The sequence below is a fragment of the Polyodon spathula genome, chromosome 2 (genome assembly GCF_017654505.1).
Source record: "Polyodon spathula isolate WHYD16114869_AA chromosome 2, ASM1765450v1, whole genome shotgun sequence".
In the NCBI taxonomy this organism is placed as follows: domain Eukaryota; kingdom Metazoa; phylum Chordata; class Actinopteri; order Acipenseriformes; family Polyodontidae; genus Polyodon; species Polyodon spathula.
The window spans coordinates 24414717-24437472 of record NC_054535.1 but is presented as its reverse complement, the minus strand read 5'-3'; positions in this window follow the sequence as shown (position 1 = coordinate 24437472).

The window sequence follows — 22756 nt, the reverse complement described above, 5'->3', positions numbered from 1 at the left end:
AATATATGTGACACGTACTTTAAGGACCCCGGGTGACAAATGTGTATACAGCCCACGTTCACAGTAATGTTGGAGGGAAAATGGCAAAAGGATAGACAAAGATAGAAAAGGGTGCACTATGTTGCTCTATCCAAAACACAGGAAAATGTTTCAAGTTTGCAATTCACCATAGCTCTCGTTATTTAATAATTTTATCACACTGAGTTTTCTGTCTACTTAAGGTTGAACTTTTCATTTCAAATTGAAACAGTAAACTTAAAAACAGCAAAATGACCTTTGTGCCTTGTGCAAATAAATATAGACATCAATAAAAACTAAATGCATTACCAAGAACTTTTTACACAATTATTATACCAAATTACTCACAATATATCACTGATTCTAAATTATTTTGCATGTTTAAATACATCGCACAGACTCTCTATTCATCAATCTTTCAAAAATTCACTCTTGATACATTTTACTAACATTTTAAAAACGAATAAATAAACAATTACCATATTGGACATTGTCGTATTTATTATAGTAAAGTTGAGTTCTTAATTGTAAACAAGAACATGTTTAACGTTTGCAACTCTTTGTCTAGAGCGTGGTGTTATTTACATTATCATCTATACATGGCGGTTTGAGCTTCAGGCTACATCTGCATATGTTAAGTGGATGGAAGCTAAAAATACTTTTTAAAAACACCCCTTTCTTATACCAATGCAGTACTAGCATCATTTAAATAGCAAAACTGTATTTACCTTACGTATTTGAATTGTGGGGAAACCTCAACATTTCTAGTAATATATTTCAAGGACAATTCTCACTCCTCTCATTAAATCTGCATTATGTCACACTCGCTCTAGCACTCAATGCTGCCTCAGGGGCCGGTTGTATTAAAGGGATCTGATCTGATCTGAGTGGATCTTCAGAGATCTTTGAAGACTAAAGTTATGGCTTTGTAATTTCATGACTCAGAAGAGATTGAATAATATAGCTATTTGCCACACTCATCACTCATGACAACATTGTGCCAACAATTTATTGTTTTGAATGATTAGTACAGGAAATTGTTAGGATCTTTTGATTAGACATATAAGGGATGCAATGTTTTGTTATACTTGTTAGTAACATTTTAAAATAATCTTCATGCATACCCAAGCTACAGAAAGAGCCACCTTCAGAATGGGTGGAGGGAAATGTTGAGCTGAGGGAGCGAGATGTCTGAATTGAGCGATCTATAAATGAGAAAGCATCAGCCATGTTATTAGTGATACATGAAAGGTGTTGGGCTTTCAAAATAAAATTATTGATAAAGTAAAATCCAAACTATCAGTAGATTGATTACACTATGTAACACAATTTTTGTTCCTGGGTAGTAAGTGTTATTTCCTAATTGCTTATGCCTCAAAAGTATAGAAAATGGCTATTATTCCCCACAAACTTTGCTTTTGTGACCAGGACAGTGATATTTTGAAATATCACTATTTCCAATGAGAAAATGGGAGCTTTTGTGTCTTTTCGTTCACATAAAGTCAGAAAAAAACAACATATGAATTCAAATTAACATGTATTTATACTAAAGTAATACAAAAATGACTAAAAAAGATTTAGAAGTGAGTATTTTTTCAAGATTTACGATTATACTGTACACATTTACAGTATAATCGTAAATCTCGAAAAACTACTCACTTCTAAATCTTTTTGCAGGTGACAATATCATTGAGTCATACATCTGTCACATAGGTGTCCTGTTCTTAAAGTGCTCCCATTCCCCCTATCCATGTTACTATGAATGCTAATGCTGGCCCATCACCCCTTCCTCCCTTGCAAAAGACTGTATTATGCCATTGAGCATCTGCAATTCCATACAACAGGAAGTTATGCTAGGACATAGATTCATATTACTATTGCTAGTCCTTCTGTCATGCACCTGTGTCTCACGATTTACCATACATATACACTTCCCCTCATGTTTCCCTGCATGCAGTTCCCCACCCACCACCCAACATTTTATGAAAGTGTTGAGAACAAAAGCTGAAATATCAGAATTTTATCTTTCTTACTTTTTAAGATGTTATCGTTCTTATGAAACAAATGCTGTTTAGCTTATTTGCATAAGTGTCACTGGAGTCACCGAGAGATGGGCAGAACAGTCAGGACTGAGGTTTTCTCTCTCCTGTAACAGCGCCCCCTGGCAGGCGTTTTTGCCACAGGTCATATCTCTTGATTCCTACATGGTTGTTTTTGTACATCTGTAAAGTGTTTTGGTCCAATTATGCATGACATAACTTCCTGGAAATGCCTTTCCACAAATGATTGTGTGATGTACTCATACATATTATTAAAGTGATTTATGGATTATAATGTCAAAACGCCTTGATTTAATGTACCAAACCCTGTAAAACCTCAATACTTTAATATAACTGGCAACCACTGACCAGTTTTTACTGTAATACCATAGTACTGCTTTCTTTAAAAAAAAAAAAAAAAAAAAAACCCAATGTATTAAAACTGTCAGATATGAAACTGTACTTCTCAATTGAACAATATTTCATTCTAATAAAAAAAGGCAAGATCAGCAAGATCAGTCACCCCACCTACTCTCTGTCTGTCTATATCTGTCTATATCCTGGGAGGGAATCACTTTAACCTTAGATCAAATCACATAAACCTCAAACATGTTTTAGGCGCTTCCAATACCACATCAAATCGTAAGTCGAATAGCTAGTATCTTATTTGTCCTTCAATAATTGGCAAGAAATGGATTTATATCTTACCTCAATCCATTACATCCTCACTGTGCGCCAGAGTTCACCTCTTCTCCGCCAACCTCCACCTGATTTTTGTCTTTGACTAACAGGGGAGGGCAGCTAGCTTGCTCCCCTGCCCATGGTGCCCCTACAGTTAGCCTCAGACTAATTATGGGCAAGGGTAACTCGAAAGGCGAGGCTAAAGGCCAAAGAATGCGATGTAAAAGATGTATAATGTAGGAGAGTTGGCTAGTCTGTTTTAATGAATAATCTGTTGCATGAGTTTCCCAGCTTACATTTGTATGGTCTAATGTTAGGAATGTTGCTGCCTAATTTATAAAATGTACACTGATGGAATGACTTGCAAGTTTCTTGTTGTGTCTAATGGCTGCTGGCCTGATTATTCCCCCATTGTTTAAATCCAAAAGTTCCCAAAGTTGCTGGTAATTTAAACCAGACTGTTTCTTTTTTTGAGTGTTTAATATATTTGTTTTATGTGAGAAATCATTTGAAGTCAGATCCATGCCTAATGACACACACTGTACAACATATTGTATGAGTTTATTTCTGTGACTAGGAATGTGGGTTTTATGTGTTGGAAAGAAAATAAAAAAGGATTGCATCATATTTGTATCCATATAAAGAAGTGCCCTATGCAAAAGGTTGTGGTTTCTTTAAAAGAAAAAAGAGAGCATAACACAGGCACTTTATATATTATTATAAAATATGTATGTATTGAAAATATACTTTGCAAACAATAATTGTATTAATTGATGTTAAATGTTAAAATAGAACTGTTGTTAAATATCTTAAAATCGAGCCACGTACTACAAATGTTTATATTCATTTACAATGAGTTTTAATTACCTTCAATGTGCTTGTTAAAGTAATATATTATTTGTCTTCTATATTTCATTACCGTATATTTTCCTTCTGTGGCAATAAGGTAACACTTTACATTAAGTGTCTCTAATTACTGTACATTTGCATAGTAGTTATTTAGTAAATACATGTGTACTTCCACATAATTACAAAGTACTTAACATGTACATCTTTTTGTACGGTATATGGAAGTACACAATAGGAACAGAAAAGGGTTAGGGTTAGGGTTAGTGTTAGGGTTAGCAATGGGATTATATAATGCAAAAAACAAATGTACACATTAAGTACAAGATGTTATGTCAAGGATATAACTTACTATAAGTCATTTTTGACACTTACTGTACACCCCGTGTTTATATTAATATGCTCAGTAAAGTCAACTGGAAATGTAGGTAATGCTGATTAAATCTATGTGAAATACTTTTTTTTATTAATGTTTCCCTTGAACGTTTTCTGTCCTTCATGGAAAGCTGTGTGAATCAAGGGATTTCATTTTCCAAGTCCAAAGAGATTAATGACTTAACCAGATGGGTAATAGAACTACCTGTTTCCAGAGTGGGGAGCAACTCACAGAGGTTTTATAGTTCCTGGATACTGGAGAATATCACATAATAATTATCACCTCTTTTCCATTTGGACTGACGAATATAGAAAGTGATGAAAATAAAATCCTATTATTTTTTGCCGACAATGAAATGCTTTCCAGTGACTACATTATAGTCAAGAAGCCACTCTTAGCCAATCAGAACGGCAGATTTCAGAACATCCCAGCACTTCTCATTTGTGTGGTCTCTCGTGCATGGCAGACTACGTTGTGTCTGCTTACCCATAGATAGTGCTCATGAGAAGATAATCTTATACCAGAGACAAGGTCTGTAAAGATGAAATATATAGATTACATGAGAAAAAATATAGAGAAAATGTGTTAGTAATGTTAAATCAGCTTGCATAAGCAAAGTTGCTATGGTAACTCAGGTTTAAAATGACTGGAGAGATAAAGTTTGTGCAGAAATGTATGGTAAAGGAAATATGGTAAATAATTAACTGCAGTAACCTTGTAAAAGAGATTAGATAGTGGTTGGTTGCACTTGAATGGAGTAACAGCTGAATAACTCATTTCTATTGATAATTAATAAGATAGCAAAACCAAATTGTAGTCACATAAGTTCTGAGCCTATTATAGTATAAATGCCAGGCATAGAAGCATACACAGACAGAGAAGTTTCAATAGCTCTAGGATCATCATGGGCCATTGTCTCTTTAGGGGTTCAGGTAATGTGATCAATTGCCTATCTCTGTTAATACTTGTGGCATGTATTGTATCTAAACAATAATGTTCAATGTAAAATGTAATGTGGGTATTTTGAACTAATAAATGGTAAACATTGTTAGAATTTGAAACATGGTCTGATCTCATTCTTACAGCACTACAGAGTACAATGCACCCTCGCTATAAGGCTCTCGGTTATAATGCGCCTCAGTATATACCCCAATTCCCTATACTAGTGATCTTTCTACAGTAAATACAGTAGCGGCGGTGTTCAATACAGTAGCGGTGTTCAAACTGTAAACAACTTCTCAGTCTAACTTCCGTTTCTGTCTCTCCCTTCTGATACAATATCTGAACTGAAGAAAAGCTGCTCAAGCACTTTATAACACAGGCATCTTATTCAGCATTCGTTTTATAACTAAATAAATATTGGGCCTATTGTGTGGTTATCTTTCCTAATGTATTTAATTTTTTGTTGCAAGAGGAGCTGTAGCTTTCTCCTGGAGACGAGACGCTTCATTTCAGCCCCGCTCCAGCAACCAAACCTGGGGCGAGCCCATTCCCTCTCCCCCTCTCCCCTCTCATATTGTGTGTCCCCCGAGACACTGCAGTTAATTTCATATTCTCTTGAATTCATAAAATGTACAGGTTGACTGTACAAATTAATTTTTACAAAATGCATATTTGCTGTAAAGGGAGACAGCCATATAAAGAATGGCAATACACTACGGAGAAGATTGATGTTATCATGCTTTTTTTAAAAGGTTTTGAAGGTGCAGTGTGCACGCAGCGTACAAGCACTAGCTAACCTCAAGCCCTGCCTTAGCGCTTATGGTGCTCGTGGTGCAGATGGATCAGATGGCTAGATAATTCACAGCTATTTCTACTGCAACAGTAAGACAAAACCATTTTTACACTTAAATGCAACTGCTAGGACTACAGGACGCATGTGCTTTAATATGAGTTGACTATGCTTTAATTCACGTTATAGGGGGCTGTTGTATGTTGTGAAGGTGCTGTGGAGGACTGCTCTTTAGGGTTTGCTTAGCAATGTGTTTGTAAAGTGTTTGTGCAGTGATCCTGTGTGGGTGAAAAGCACTATACCGTAACAATTCAAGTTTAATTTGGAAAGCAGTCTGGAATTTGAACCTCCATTATAGATATAAACAAGATGTCTAAAATAATTTCTCTATCTTTTTTTTTCATTTTTTATTAGATTATTATTGAGCTTGAAAAGAGCCTGTTTGTGAACAATATCAAGCTTTTGAGGTTAAGACTCAAGCCAGTTTTCAGGTCGAACACTGTTAATAATATTCTGTTGTGGGACTGAACAGTAAGTTTGCAGTCCAATAATGACTTTAGGGTTAGGATTAAGTTGTGATTTATGGTTAGGATTAGGCTTATGTGTAGATGCTCCTGGAATCATAAATATTACTGGAGCAAGCAACTAAAAACCCAATAGAACCAAAGAAAAAATGTTCGGTATTGGATTTACAAGGTATTCATAAATTTTGTACAATTGAGCGTTTTATTTCTGTCACAGGTCGACACACTAGATGAAAGGTTGCAATAAAGCAATTTCTTTTTTTTTTGTTACTTTTTTATGACTGATATTGACAGGTAATTAAAGCACAATTCTACTGTATTTGTGCATATATATAAAGTGAGAGCCAACAAGAGCAAGAGCAAGAACAGACGTCAAACACGCACAATAATAACACTATGTAACACAATTTTTGTTCCTGGGTAGTAAGTGTTATTTCCTAATTGCTTATGAGAATTGCCAATGAGAAAACGGGCGAATTTGTGTCTTTTCGTTCACATAAAGTCAGAAAAAAACAGCATATGAATCCAAATTAACATGTATTTATACTAAAGTAATACAAAAATGACACCAAAAGATTTGAAGTGAGTAGTTTTTCGAGATTTACGATTAAATCGTAATCGAATAAATCGAATAAATACAGTATAATCGTAAATCTTGAAAAACTACTCACTTCTAAATCTTGAAGAAGACATTGTAACATGGTGTCTGCATAGCAGGAGTTGAGATGAGTGTTGCTCAAGCCTTTGATTAAATGTGTGACTGCAACTGTTCCCTCAGAATGTGGTAGATTTTGTTGTTTCTGAACGTTGGCGATGGCTTGATGTACAAAATACACATGATCCTTTACTATGGATCCCATGTGAGTGTTGGTCTCCTTCAAGGTTATCGTTGCTTTGCAGAGTGTCGTTATATACAGTGTAAAACTCAGGTTTGGGGCTGTCAGAAAGATACAAATTTTTATAAAAACCTTTAGAGTGCAATATATTTATCAATCAATCTTTATTTTATATAACACTTTTCATAGTGGACCACCACCGCAAAGCACTTTACAAGATGCAGTAACAACAAAAAAATCCATAATACAGAGAAATGCATAATACATGATATACAGTTTTAATTTTTTTTTAAAAAAAAGCATAATACATTAAATACACTAGAAAGTGAATAATACTTGATAGTAGCATAATACATGAAATAGTACGTTAAATACAGTGGAACGTGCATAATACATTATGTTACTATAATATGTGAAATAGAAGCAGCATCACAGCAGCAAGTAGCAGATATCAGGCTTAAAGAGCATGGAAAGCAAAAGAGAACAAGTAGGTCTTGAGAGTTGATTTAAAGTGAGCGACGGTGGGAGCATCACACACCAAAGCTGGGAGAGCGTTCCAAAGAGTCAGAGTCATGAAGCTAAATGAGCGTTCTCCAGGTGTGGTGCACTTGTGCTTAGGGATAGCAAGCAGGCCAGTCGGAGGACCTCAGCTTGTGGGCAGGGACAGCGGGTCAGTAGGTTGAGGAGGTACTCAGGACCAGTGTGATGAAGGGCATTGTAGGTGAGCAGGAGAGTTTTTAAAATAATCCTGAACTTTATAGGTATGTGTTTTGCTGTTTTTGTAAACATCTGAATGGTCATTAATACAAACCAATGCTGTTCCCCAGCTGTTCGGATGAACAGGCTTCTAATGTATGTTATTTTTATAATATGTTTTATTTTTAGTTATTTTTTAACTGTTGTCAAAGTTATATAGTGCGTTCCAGTACTTTTTCTGTGGGAACTCGAGCACTGATTTTGTAACGTGTTCATGTATAGGAAGTAGTACTCAGGGAGACGGTGTTGAATTCTTAAAATGTTTGTTTTATTTGAAACTATAGAGAATTCAGGGGCCGGAATTCATGGCACCAAATTAATAACCCTACGTTTTAGTCTTGGCACTTTCACTGCATATTCTCTCCAATCACAGCTCACACGCTCGCTCAGTCGCACCCACAGCTTTTCATTCAAGTTCAGTGCTGGACTGTCTCCAGTCCCCAGGCTCATGGAAAAGACAGACGAGACAAATGGAACAGACAACAAGTCCTGCAACAAAGCAAGTGTCTGGGTCATTACAATATATTTTTTAAATTGAAAGTAAAAATATATGAAAGCATGACAACCTTTATGTTAAAAAATATTCACTAATATACAATTGAACAAGAACTGAGTATGTTATCATTCATTGCAGCAGTATTTATCATTCTTTCTGTGTTTACGTTATCATAGCAGTGCTCTGTATTAATTCTGCAGCAGTGCTCTTCAATTTATTATCATTCTGCAGCAGTGCTCTGTGTTTACGTTATCATTCAGCAGCAGTGCTCTAAATAAATAAATTCTGCAGCAGTGCTCTGTGTTTAGATTATCATTCTGAAAGCATGCTCTATGTATTTCCGCAGCATGCTCTGTATTTATTTATCATTCTGCAGCAGTGCTCTGTGTTTACGTTATCATTCTGCAGCAGTGCTCTGTGTTTACGTTATCATTCTGCAGCAGTGCTCTGTGTTTAATTATCATTCTGCAGCAGTGCTCTGTGTTTACGTTATCATTCTGCAGCAGTGTGTGTTTACGTTATCATTCTGCAGCAGTGCTCTGTGCTTACTTATCATTCTGCAGCAGTGCTCTGTGTTTACATTATCATTCTGCAGCAGTGCTCTGTGTTTACGTTATCATTCTGCAGCAGTGCTCTGTGTTTACATTATCATTCCGCAGCAGTGCTCTGTGTTTACATTATCATTCCGCAGCAGTGCTCTGTGTTTACGTTATCATTCTGCAGCAGTGCTCTGTGTTTACATTATCATTCTGCAGCAGTGCTGTGTGTTTACATTATCTTTCTGCAACAGTGCTCTATGTTTACGTTATCATTCTGCAGCAGTGCTCTGTGTTTACATTATCATTCTGCAGCAGTACTCTGTGTTTACGTTATCATTCCGCAGCAGTGCTCTGTGTTTACATTATCATTCTGCAGCAGTGCTCTGTGTTTACGTTATCATTCCGCAACAGTGCTCTGTGTTTACATTATCATTCTGCAGCAGTGCTCTGTGTTTACGTTATCATTCTGCAGCAGTGCTCTGTGGTTACATTATCATTCTGCAGCAGTGAGCAGTGCTCTGTGTTTACATTATCATTCTGCAGCAGCACATCTCTCCTATTGTCAATTTCTGAGGTCTCTTTCTCTTCACAGACCTCGATCATGTCCAGTGAAGTGTTTAAATAACATCTGTAATTTTTCTTTCCATTGTTAACATCCTGACAACTTTTTACATTTATAACTTTGAAGTCTGTTTCAAAGGTCTTTTTAAAATGGTCACTCTAGTGGACTGGGGTTTGAGATCTGTCCTCTAAATCACTGTGGAAAGAATGATATAAACAATATATAAAAAATTAAAAAAAACATATCAACAAGTGCTCTGGCTTTTCTGTTCCGTACCACATCGTTGATTGTTATTGCTGTGTTACCTGTTTGACAATATGGGATATAATCCTTACACTTAAAAAAACAACAACTTTGAAAAAGACTTCAAAGTTATATGTGTAAAAAGTTGTCAGGGTGTTATCAATAAAGAAAAATGACTGCTTTTATTTAACCACTTCCAGTACCATGCCGTACGTGTGTGCGTCAAGTTTCCTATTCTGTGAGAGGTTTCTCAGTCTAGCATTTCAGGTTTCATTCCCTAAGGCAGTGCTGGTAATGTGGAATGTGGAATGAAAGTCTGGGGAGGGTCAGGTGGTGTTTGTATCCAATTGCGTGTCATGTAGAGATTCCAATCTACCTATGGACGTTTAGAATACAGATATATTGTGGGAAGCCATTCAACTTTTACAAGTATATATATTTATATATATATATATATATATATATATATATATATATATATATATATATATATATATATATATATATATATATATATATTGTTTGTTTTATTATTAGTTTTACTTGTTTAGTTGCAGTTTATATAGTTTTTAGGATAAGCTAAACATGGCATTGATGATGATGAAGAGGATGTGGAGCCAAGAACAGCAAGGGGCTGGGTGCTTATTAATAATGCCAGTCCTCCATCATTTGATTTTGTACTTGTTTACACAGATGTGCACCCGGCCATGGAACTTGAGAGTTTGCGTTCTCCATTGGAGTGTTTTTTGTCTTTTGTTCCCAAAAAGCTAATCACTTACCTTTGTGACTTTACAAACAAAAGAAACACAGTGCTGGGTACAAGGCAATGAAGCAGGCATCTCCAGCAGCCAGATAGGTCACAATGCCTGCGTAAAGTAGCCCTGTACATGCATTTGTGACTATCCCTCCAACACAAGGGAAGCAGACACTGCAAAAAAGCTGCAGGGTCTGCTACCAAAATGAAAACAAAAGAAAAGGACACAAGAAAAAATGTTCGGTGGTTGCGAAGGCAACCCTGGGTTCTGCTGTATTGAATATTTCAATAAATGGCACAGAGCAAGTCGATAATTGCACACGTTTTGATGTTGTTTGATAATTACTGTTTACTGATTATTATTGTTATTAGCATTATTAGCATAATTTTTGTTTTCATTGTTCAAAAAAAAAGGTGTTTTTATCTCTATAATGAACATGGGTATGTTGTAGACACGAGCATAAAGAGTTAATGAAAAACACAGTTTAGGTCATTTATTTCTCTTTTATTCATGTTAACATTTTATAGCAATTATAGGTCTAAAAAGATGATTATTATTATTTTCAAAATCTGGTTTCTGGGCAGGGGTTTCATTTATACATCTGGAGTTGAAGTGGTTAATTACTTGTAGCAGAACGCAGGGTCGTGTAATGCTATATTTTTCAGAGCCCCACTACTTACTCTTTAAACCCCCCTCCACCCCCACTCTTGAGATTTCTGCCATATTTGTCTTGGTATGAATACTGCCATTAATGAAAATTGTCATGTCTAGAAGTTTTTTTTTTTTTTTTTAAAAACAAGCTAGAAATAATTTACCTGGTTCCTATGCTACAAATCATTTACCTGGTTCCTATCCTAGAAATCATTTACCTGGTTCCTATGGAAACCACAGAGCACACTTAGAGAGTTTTAAAAGTTTGTAAAGCTTCACTTGGACAGCAATAAACACTGATGTGGGTTCTGTGGTTTTCAGAACCACACTGTAATCGTAGCTTCTAAAAGTTAATGCTTGACACCACCGCTGATTTAGGAAAATTCTAGCTAGGGGTGCTTAGAGCCAGTACCATCATTTAACCTTGTTGTATTTTACAAGCGTTATTTTTTCATTATGAATGTAACGGGCAGTGTTGTATTATACAGCTGCATTACGGATTGTCCTGTCTTCTGTCAGTGAAATGAACCCAGCTTTTTTGCACTGTTGTTAAGACGCTCGCTTGGGTTGCATGGGATTGCCGGTTCATTTCCAGCCTCTTCCCTGTTACATGAACAATATTACCTTACTTGAGAAAGTTTTCGTACTACGTTTTGTGTTCCTTTGAATCGTCACAAATTATTTATTATCTATGCAAATACAACTGAAAGAGGATTTATTATATTCACCAGCACTATTGAAATTGGTGTCATTGAATAACAAAAATACACCCATAGAAGTCTTCTCACAGCTGCAGGAGATGCCAGTATATGTGACTACAAATGCACTACAAGATTCTGAGATGGAGAGAGAGAGAGAGTTGTTGATGTTAATGGAGGATGTGTTTTGTTCCTCTGTCCCTCTTTTATTATGATGTAGAGACAGTATGCCTACCACCTTTATGTGTATAGGATTGATACTACTATAGAAGGGAACTTTCTGTATAACTCATAAGACCCTAATGCAAGTCTCAAGTTGAATTCCCTGAAATGCTGTGTGTCTGTGTGTTGTGGCCTCTCATCAAAAGGCTGATGGACGACCACCAAGGACTCAGAGCAGCACCACCCCAAGCAGCATGACTGTAAATATCAACTACATACAAATATATATTTATAACTTCAATTTTTCATTCAAGTTTTGCAATCAGGCATGGATTCAGTGAGGGTGTGATAACATGGCAGGCAGGTCTATGATTTAAAAGTTCAAAACAGTAGAATCTGATCTTCAAAATGAATTGCATTGTTTTGTAAACAATCATTGTTACAGAAAGCATAGCAAAACACGTTATATTAGAAGAAGAGTTAGGGCTTGTACTTGAGTACAATAGAGAACTTTGGTGACCCCATGATTCTCTTGGTTACATGTGGTCAAATAAGAACTGAAAGATCTGGCCAGCCTTTCAATTCAATGGAATCTCAACATTATGATTGAGTTGCGAATAGGTACAGTACAATGAGCCTGCATTTCACGAACAACTTGTGGGTACGAGTTTCATTTGATGGAAACCTTTATAACAGCAGTGGTTACCCACATTTTTTGACCACTCCAGTTAATGCACATTTTACATAGTTTACCAGCCTTGCAAAACCATTAACTTAATGCAATAATGTGCCGTGATATTACTCTTACAATATTGTCTTTGTGTGCACACAATCAATGCCACATGTAATGCAAATACCTGGGTATTACTTCTAGCATTTAAGCACAATAATGTCATTGTGTTGACACTGTAGCACCGACTCACATCAAGTGGTTTATGTAAGGCTTAATATTAAAATAATTCTTCCAAAGACTGACGATTTGCCAACGGCTGAACTCGCAGCTGATTATATCAATTTCGATTCCTTGATTTAGTTCCTTCTATATAAATAAAACAGAGATGGAAAATGAACAGCTTTGACATTTTTAACATTGGCTTATACCAAAACCTTGAGTCCAAAATGTGTCTTAAAGAGCTATGTTCTGCTTTTTGACTGGACAGCTTTATAAAACATATGATTCTGCACAGCTTGGCATTCCAACTATTTTATACATTTTTAGAGCAAGGAAATTTGAGGGTCAGTGTGGCACAGTGCAGCCAAGCTAACTCACCTCTGCTCAGCTCTGCTCAGCTCAGTTCTGCTGCTTAGCAAAGCTTTGAATTGTAATTGTAGAATACACCTAATCTTTTTTGTGGTGTAGCTGATTGTAATACTGTAAGTTCCTGTATTAGGTTTATTTAATTAATATGGTTTTCTCTGGTTTTCAATGTAGGTTGCATTAATATGGATATAACTCAAATAAATCCTTTACATACTCTACAGCTGACTAAAGGTTTTGAATCGTGTAGAATTTTAGGATTAAGACATAATATATATATATATATATCAATATATATATATATATATATATATATATATATATATATATATATATATATATATATATATATATATTAACATAATTTAGATCTTTTGTTTACATCATATAGCCAAAGAAACCACAAAATGATATCGCAAAAGTCTACTGGAAGCCATAATAGTAGTACAGTCAACCTATATCATCATCAGCTTCTTCATGTCTTTGTGATTGCACCCCAGTTCTCATCTAACGCAGGGAACGGTTCTGCCAGAGCAAACCATTCACTTAAACCCTTGAGAACTATGCAGCCTCTAGGTTCCCTTGAAACTGATGGCTTTATGACAATGTGTGACCTCCGAGTGGCATTGCTGGTTCACCAGGTTTGCACAAGTGTTTGGAACCTTGCTGCCAGGACTGCATTTCCATGTGAACACCTCATTTTCAAATGGAAAAACCACAGGCCATCTAATTATGAGCAGCGAAATGTGACTATATTTTCATACCTACCAGTTTATTTGATTCTTGTAAACTCATTACAGTGGCTCATATGGAGCTGTTTTCAATAAAAAATCAAATTTTCCCACGTGTACGTTAATCCTCTTAATGCATTTTTATTGCATTTTTCAAGCTTTCTTTGTGGCTTATGTGTTATGTCAGCATGGCAATGTTTTTTCCATATTTGAGAAAAGCTACAGAAACCTCTTCAAAGTGACGGGTGACCCTCTTGACCCTTATTGGTCATGTTCCCACACAAAGACTGACTTCATAGTGGCAGCTCTGCATCCCCAATTTCTGCATGAGCTCTAATCCTGGTCCCTGAGTCCCTGCTGTATAGTATATGACTGAGTAATACAACATTGTTTCATATTTCCTGCCCCTTTGTGTGTGCATGCCACACAGTATAGTGTGACTTACCATCAGGAGGCAGCTTCTATAGGGTGGTCAGTATAGCTTCTGTTCAGTGAGTGGTTTACAGTATGTGGCAATGGGCACACTCAGGAGCATTTCCTTTATCTGCACATGATGTGCAATTATGGCTGGATGATCAGGAGATTAAGCCTCCAATAAGTATTTGAGTCAGAACTAAAGACTGGTAATCATCTAGTTCGCATTACCACAAGGTAACTGGCTTTTCTGCAAAGGTTTGCTGTTCCAAGCGATGATCTTGACAACATATTAGCTTACTCAAACACTACTTTTTAACACACTGGTGTACTCAAACACTACTTTTTAAGGTACTGTACTGTACTGTGTACTGTTCTTCTACAACCAGCCAGTCTGCCCTTCCAACTGCATCAGATGGATCTTTATGCATTTCCAGCAGAGACAAAACAGGTAGTAGCTTTGTGCATAGCAGTGCAACAATAAAGGCAATTTAAAGACTATAAATGAGGGCTACATCTATTAATGCAGAGACCCCAGGTAGGCTTTTTATACAGTGCCTATAGTAAGTATTCACCCCACTTGGACGTTTTCAGTTGGTTGTGTTACAATCTGAAATCTTGATGCATTTAAATGGTATTTTTTTCTTTTGATTTACACAACCTAACAATAAAAAAAAAGAAATGTCTTGGTTAGAAAAGTATTCACCCCTCTGAGTCAATACTTGGTAGACCCACCTTTGGCAACAATTACAGCTGTGAGTCTTTTGTGGTAAGTCTCTACCAGGTTTGCACACCTGGATCATGCAATATTCATCCATTCTTCTTGGCAAAAATTGTTCAACCTCTGTTAAGTTGGATGGGGATCGTTGGTGGACAGCAATCTTCAAGTCTTGCCACAGATTCTCAATCGGATTCAAGTCCGAGCTTTGACTGGGCCACTCTAGAACATTCACTTTCTTGTTTTTAAGCCACTCCAGTGTCACTTTGGCTGTGTGCTTGGGGTCATTGTCCTGCTGAAAGTTGAATCTCTGTCCTAGTCTGAGGTCTTTTGCAGACAGAAGGAGGTTTTCCTCAAAGATCTGCTTGTATTTAGCTCCATCCATTTTGTCCCCTACCCTGACAAGCTTCCCAATCTCTGCCAATGAAAAGCATTCCATAGCATGACCTGCCACCAGCCTGCTTCACAGTAGAGATGGTGTTACCTGTGTGATGTGCTGTGTTGGGTTTGCGCCAGACATAGTGCTTTGCATTTAGGCCAAATAGTTCAATTTTTGTTTCATCGGACCATATAATCTTTTACCACATCTTTTAAGAGTCTCCCACATGCCTTTCTGTAAATTCCAAGTGGCCTTTTAAATGGGCTTTTTTCAGAAATGGCTTCCTTCTTGCCAATCTTCCAAAGTTCAGATATGTGGAGTACCTCAGCTATTGTTGACACAGGGACAGTTTCTCCCATCTCAGCCATGGAACGCTGTAGGTCTTTCAGAGTTGTCATTGGTCTCTTGGTGGCTTCTCTGACCAATGCCCTTCTTACCTGTCTGTTCAGTTTGGGAAGAGCCTGCTCTAAGCAGATTCTGGGTGGTGCCGTATACCTTCTATTTCTTAATGATCGACTTGACTGTGCTCTAAGGGATATTCAATTGAAATCTTTTTATACCCCTCCCCAGATCTGTGCCTTTCAACAACTTTATCCCAGAGTTGTTTTTAAAGTCTTGGTCTTCATGGTAGTATCTTTGCTTTGAATGCACTACCCAACTGTGGAACCTTACAGAGACAGGTGTATTTAATCTGAAATCATGTGAACCACTTTTATTGCACACAGATGGATTCCGTTTAACTTATTGTGTAAATTCTGAAGGCAATTGGTTGCACCTGAGCTTATTTAGGAGTGTCATAGCAAAGGTGGTGAATACTTATTTAATGAAGACTTTTCAGGTTTTTATTTTTAATTGATTTGTTTTTTTTCCCCCCCCCCCCCCCCCCCCCCCCCCCATTTTTGCACACATTGAAAGTGTTGAGTAGGTTGTGTAAATCAAAGGAAAAAAAATCCCATTTAAATGCATCAATATTTCAAGTTGTAACACAACAAACTGTGAAAATGTCCAGGGGGGGTGCATTCTTCCTATAGGCACTGTATATGGTGTTTGCCCTCTGCAACTACAAAAGGAAACAAACAAAAAAAAAGAATTGGACAGATTATTATGTAATGAATGTACGGCACTGCCCAGCTCACTAAAACATAAATACTGTATGAGTGGCAGAGACTGAAAATTGAACCCTGACCTGAAATAGTCAGCCAGAGCCATCTTTGCATTATTAATCTCAGTCAGCTTCCATCTAGGGAGACTTGCACAAGGTGTCCAAAACTCCCTGCTCTATTCAGTCTAAAGAGAAAATGTTCTCATGATTTTCCCAAGGTTATACTATGCAGTTACCGTAGTTTACCATGGTCGTGCAAAAGCAATTATAAAAATGACAAAGGGTACTGTTGCCGGTAAGCTGACGGTAATACTGTGTTTGTTTTTGTTGTGTTACAGTTCTGTATGTGCCATTTTTGTTGTCGAGGTTACTAACCCCACAACAACTGGTTGTTCTTAGTAGTGTGCCTGTGTAACACAATCTTGAACTAAGACTTTTTCTTTTCCAGCATCTGCAAAAAAAAAAAAAAAAAGCAAGTTGTTTTAAAACAAAAGAAGTCCAGAGCTGCCAAATGTAAGGGTTTTTTATGGGTAGAAATCATCCTCCAGATCTCCCTCTCAGTGGCGTAGCTAGGGGGTGGTTTTAGGGGTTTGAACCCCCCCCCCACCCCGAAATTAATTATTCAACCAAGTGGGACAAAAAAAATGTCAGCCATGTGCAAAAATCTCTATCCAGCGCCAGTTCCCCACCCCCCAAAACGAATTATCCATCTGGAAAAAATCTTCACCCCCTCGAAACAAAATCCTGGCTATGCCTCTGCTCCCACTGTACATCAGACTTCCCTGAATCACGGAGTTCATTTGGTATAAAGAACTCCAAGCAAGAGGAGATAATGTTTACTTCATGTTAGGTTTCCTGAATCAAATACTGTCCGTTTTTAAAATGCCAATTTATGTGCTTGTGTCAAAGCTCACATTGCGCTGGCAATAAATCTGAGCATCTACCTTCAAGAGTGAGAGCTGCAGCATGGTGCAGTGAGCTGGAACAAGGCAGGGGCTTCAGGCACTGCTGTTAACAAATGATGAGTTTTAATCTTAAAATGAACAGATTGGGGGATATCTTTTATCTGAGAAATAGGGAAGTTAGAGGAAAGAAAGAGAGAAACTACATTTTTTTTAAAGTGTGTAATAATGGATGATATTAACAACTTTTTTCTTTAAGCCTGTTTATATAAATCAAATCTTGATATTGGGTCAAACAATGTATCTTCATGAACACACCCATTGGCTAAATTGGTCAGATTCTGCACAGAATCTGGTTACGCACACATGTGACAAGTGCCTTGTCACAATTCCGTTTAAATGTTGATCAATGTGAAGGAATCTTCATAAAAGTACTATATATTGACGTTCATATATATATATATATATATATTTTTTTTTTTTTTTTTCTTTGTATCAGTTAAGGCTGATATTAAAATGACAAAAGTAGGGAAATACATTCTTAGGGTTTTTAACCTTAACTCTGCATTCCCTCTCACCCCCTTGCAAGCAGTAAAAGAGGCAATGCAACACAAGCAACCACAGACAGTTAAGACGAACTACATACAACTCTCTGCATATAACACAAGAGACATCCATCATCATGGTACACTGGGAGTATGACCTGTAAGTGCTCCCTAGAGACCTACTGGGAGACTGCCTAGGTTTCTGGGGAAGACGCATTGCATAAGGATGGATATTTACAGAACATATGTGTGTGCTACATAATCCTAAAATACTGAAGAATACAGAACATACTGGTATTACAGCACAACGTATACATCTGTGACGGTGAGGCCATCCCTTCCATTAAACTGTATTCTGTTGCTCATTCAGCATGACACTGAAAAAATCTCAAACTAAGATGACACAGCACATTCCATCCATGTAAACACAATTTCATAACAGTGTACCTCATAGACTTCCACAAAAAATGTTCTCAATATCTGTATGCGTCATAGTTCCTCTATATTTCAGAAGCAGTGTTAGCACATTCAGTCCATCATTTTTTATCACTTTTTACACTTGCAGGCAGCACATTTCATGTTGACATCGTAGCAGGATTCCTTAGAACTGCCGCTGTAGAGTGGTGATTTTTTTCAGTGTGTCTTTTTTTGCATGTACAGGAGATGATCGCTTGTTGTTCAATTCAACTTCCTCTTCCTCTGTGTGAGCGAGGATGTTGCCTCAATTAACCCAGCTATCTGGTTTAAATCTGTTTTGAGCAGGCTTATCGAGGCAGTGACTGTATCTCTTTTTAAAACTGAAGCCAGTTAGGCAATGACAAATTAAAATGATCTAGACAGGTTACAGTACTTTAACATTGATCCATTCAAAATATTTAAATACCTACTCATGAAACAGTCAATAAAATATTCTCTTCATTCAAAGCAAACAGAGTGTTCAAATATCTTGACACAGCCAACTGAGCATGTAATATCCCCCCTGCTCCACGCTGCTAAGTAAGCACAAGCTTTCCTTCCAGTCCTCTCTGCAATTTGGGATTGTGACAAAGTGCCCGCCCCTGTGTATATTATCTGTTATGTGTTGCGTGTGGTGTGTTAAATGTTGGTGTATAGTCATTGGTACACAGGATATAAACGGGTCTGTAACACGAGTGTTTAAAATGTATATTTGTATTTAGGCACGAGGATTGCACAGCACTTCACGTGCAAGTAAAAAGCAATAATATGTGAGCACGGGGAATTGCACTTTATTAATTCACGTGCAGTTGTACCGAGACTCCAATTGAATGATTGATTAGCAATCGAGTCTTGGTACAGCTGCGTAGAAACAGCATGTTTTCACCCACTCGCGGTTGGGTGTTCGGTGATTGGAGAACGGGATTGGAGACGGAGGAAATAATAATAATAATAATAATAATAATAATAATAATAATAATAATAATAATAATAATAATAATAATAATAATAACATAAAGTATCTGCTCACCGTATTTTTGTTTAGTATTAGTCTGTTTTTGTTTGTCTTTTTATTTTGGCATAGAGTGCCGTGTCCTGTTGTTTTCTGTTTGTTAAAACCCTTTTATTTTCAAAAAACCGGCGCAAGCAAGCGCCATCATCATTTCATCTGTTCTGTCTTTGTGTATTTCATTCCCCTTCCTGGTTCTGACGCCACCCACTTCGGCCGTCTTTGTGACAGGGATACATGTGATGTTTTTGCTGAATCTTGTGATCTACATGCATAATTGTTATTCATTAGTACTGCATGTCTTTTTCAAAAAAAGGTGGCATTAATTTCCCATTGCTTTTGGCTATAGTCTAATACTAGTTATTACTTTTATTCTACTCATCAGCATTATGTCGCTCCATACTATATATCTATATATAATATACTGGTATACTTCCAAACAGGGTATGGTGTCTTCATTACTGTCAATGCCACACCTGTAAAAAACACTGGATTTAACACTTTAACTGCCAATTCTTAAGATAAATGTTGGGCTTTGGTTTCAACTGGAGTTACACTTTCACCTTCTGCATATACTTCACATGATAACATGGCTAACTAACAGAAAGAAGGTCATCCAGTGATGATCGTATCTCTCCTTTGGCTAGCCCTAAATGTGTGACTGCATCTGCTGTACAGTGTCCACATTGTCCATGCTGTATCCTCCTACTGGATACGCACAAAGCAGTGCCCCACATCCTCCCCTGCCCCTTTAACGTTTGTGTCTGCCCTGACCCTGGCCTTATTTTAAAAGGATTTCATCACTGTTGTTATGAATAACTCCTATTTTACAGCCACGTACAGTAGTAATCCATTACTTCATTCATCTGTCCATTGCTTTATCTTCTGCCTTGTGAATACACAGAGGGCATGCTACAGCATTGTTTATTTTCTGCCTTTTACAAGCACTAAATTCATCTTGAAAGTATGCGGATAAGGCTGCAGCCAAATTCTAGCGTACCCCCACCACACCCCCCCTTGGCCTTTTTCTTTGCATTTGGATTCTTGTTAACACCCTTTTGGCAGCCATGCATACACAGCACTGTATTCCCTTTGTGCTCTGCTACATCTTTCTGACACTTCAATGAACACGATGGATTCATCATAAACATCCTTTGCCATGTCGCCCTCCACCTGCCACGATAGTAGGGAATTTTACTGAGAAGTCCTCTTCGTTTGAGCTGGTTCCAACCATCTGGTTCACAGAGAGGCCAATATCTCACAGATCAAGAGCCAATTCAGGGGAAGGGGGACATTAGTTCACTGGGCAGGAGCTGGACAAAGTTATACTTCTTTTTTTCCATGAGGTTATCTGGTAATGTATTTAGTGTTTGTAAAAAGGCGAGAGGTGGATAGAGGGGTAGATCAAAGTAAATCTGTAGATGAGTGTTTCAAGCAAATCAGAAGCCAAAGACCTTCTCAAGATGGTATTAAGAGTTTTGCAAGGACTTGTTTTACTGTTTATATTCCAGATGTTGTGGTCCAGAGTTCTCAAACCTCTACTCACCAAGTTTGCAAATGTACAGCAATCCTCAGACCTGAGTCAATTAAAACCGCTAATCAGAGAAACATGCAAACAACGAAGTCCAATCCAAGTAAATTTTAATATTTTTTTAACTGTTTATTAGCCTTTTCAGCTTTTTTTTTTTTTTTTTTTTTTAACAAAAATAAGCATATCACTTTAACAGGAAACAACAGCTCTAAAAAAGATAACAATAAATAAAAAAGATAGAAAAAGAAAGAGAAATAATTTGTTTATTCCCTTTGTGCCCACAGGGCCAAGCACAAATACAAAAAGAGACCTAAGCAAACGATACTCAGTAAAATAGCAATACAACAATAAAATAATTCCAAACAATTACTATGCATATACATACATACACACACGCACACACACATTAGCAAACATGTTGTTTTACGTTTAAAAAAAATATTATCTGGTACTACTGACTTAAAGAAAATTCCCAGTTAGTTTGCCTTATTTTCAGGGAAGTAATTTCACCCCAGCAGTCACTTCTTTACTAGTTGTAAAGCTAGTAAAGAATAAATCTGCCAAACATCTATCTATCTTCTGTTCTAAATGATTTAGAGATTGAGAGAAAAAGAGAGATTAGCAGATGTGAAATCTGTAGGACCGGAAAAAAGCTGGTTTCCGAGGAGTGATTTGGTAGGTAAATCGGCCTGCATTAAGATGTGCTGGTTACAATTTACATTAAGTGTCTCTAATTACAGTGTATTTACTATGTATACAGTGCACTTACACATAATTACAATGTTATTATGCATAGTTATAATGTACTTAATGTGTAAATATTTTTGCATAGTATAACCCAAACCCTAAGTCTAAACCTAACCCTTTAACCCTGTCTCTAACCCCCTAACCCTAATCCTTTTCTGATATAATTGTATTTGCTAAGTAACTACTATGTAAATACACAGTAATTAGGGACACGTAATGTAAAGTGTTACTACACATTTTTAGTAACTGTTAACTGGTTGACTAACATGATAACAAATGTTTAAATCTCATACATATTATAATTTATAAACTAACACATGTATAAATGGTATATGGCTGATGAATTAGTGACACAGTTTTGTCTATTATCAGCAGTGGTCATTAAGAGCAAAACACACAGGTTTTGTCAAAGTATTGAGCATCAGTATTGTTAAACATCTGTCATTCAGGCATAGCAGAATGAATTGAAAATAATTGTCACAATCCCTCTTGTGTAAAATAGTGAAGATCAAGATTTCCATGCAAATTGATGACAACAGCAAAAACATCATGCCGACAGCATTTCAAAGCACTGAAAACAGTACACAGTATTGCTTGATACAGTAGTTACACATTAATAAATCTGTTTTTATGTGTCTCATGTAGTGTGTCCTGGAGTTTGAGAAATGTTATGCAATCATAAATATCTTGTGTGACCCCAGGTCATGTCATGTTAGCTTCACAAGACCCTGAACTGTAAAAGCTGGACCCCTGGTTTGGTGAAAACGTGGCCTATCAGTCAAGTTGTGGTGGGGAAATACTGGTGCTGTTCTGTGGAGTGATGAACTCAATGTGAACTACTCTCTGGAACTGATTAGATAGCTCCTTTAAATCTTGCTCACTAACAATGTGCTCAAGGCATGTTTTGCAATAAAAAAACACTTTTTTGCAGCTTCCCTGTGGAGTTCAAAACAACAGCCAGGAAGCCAGGGGAGTATATATAGATACATAAAAATATATATAAAAAGCATTGCTATTATGATTAAAAAAAAAATAATAATATAACACAAT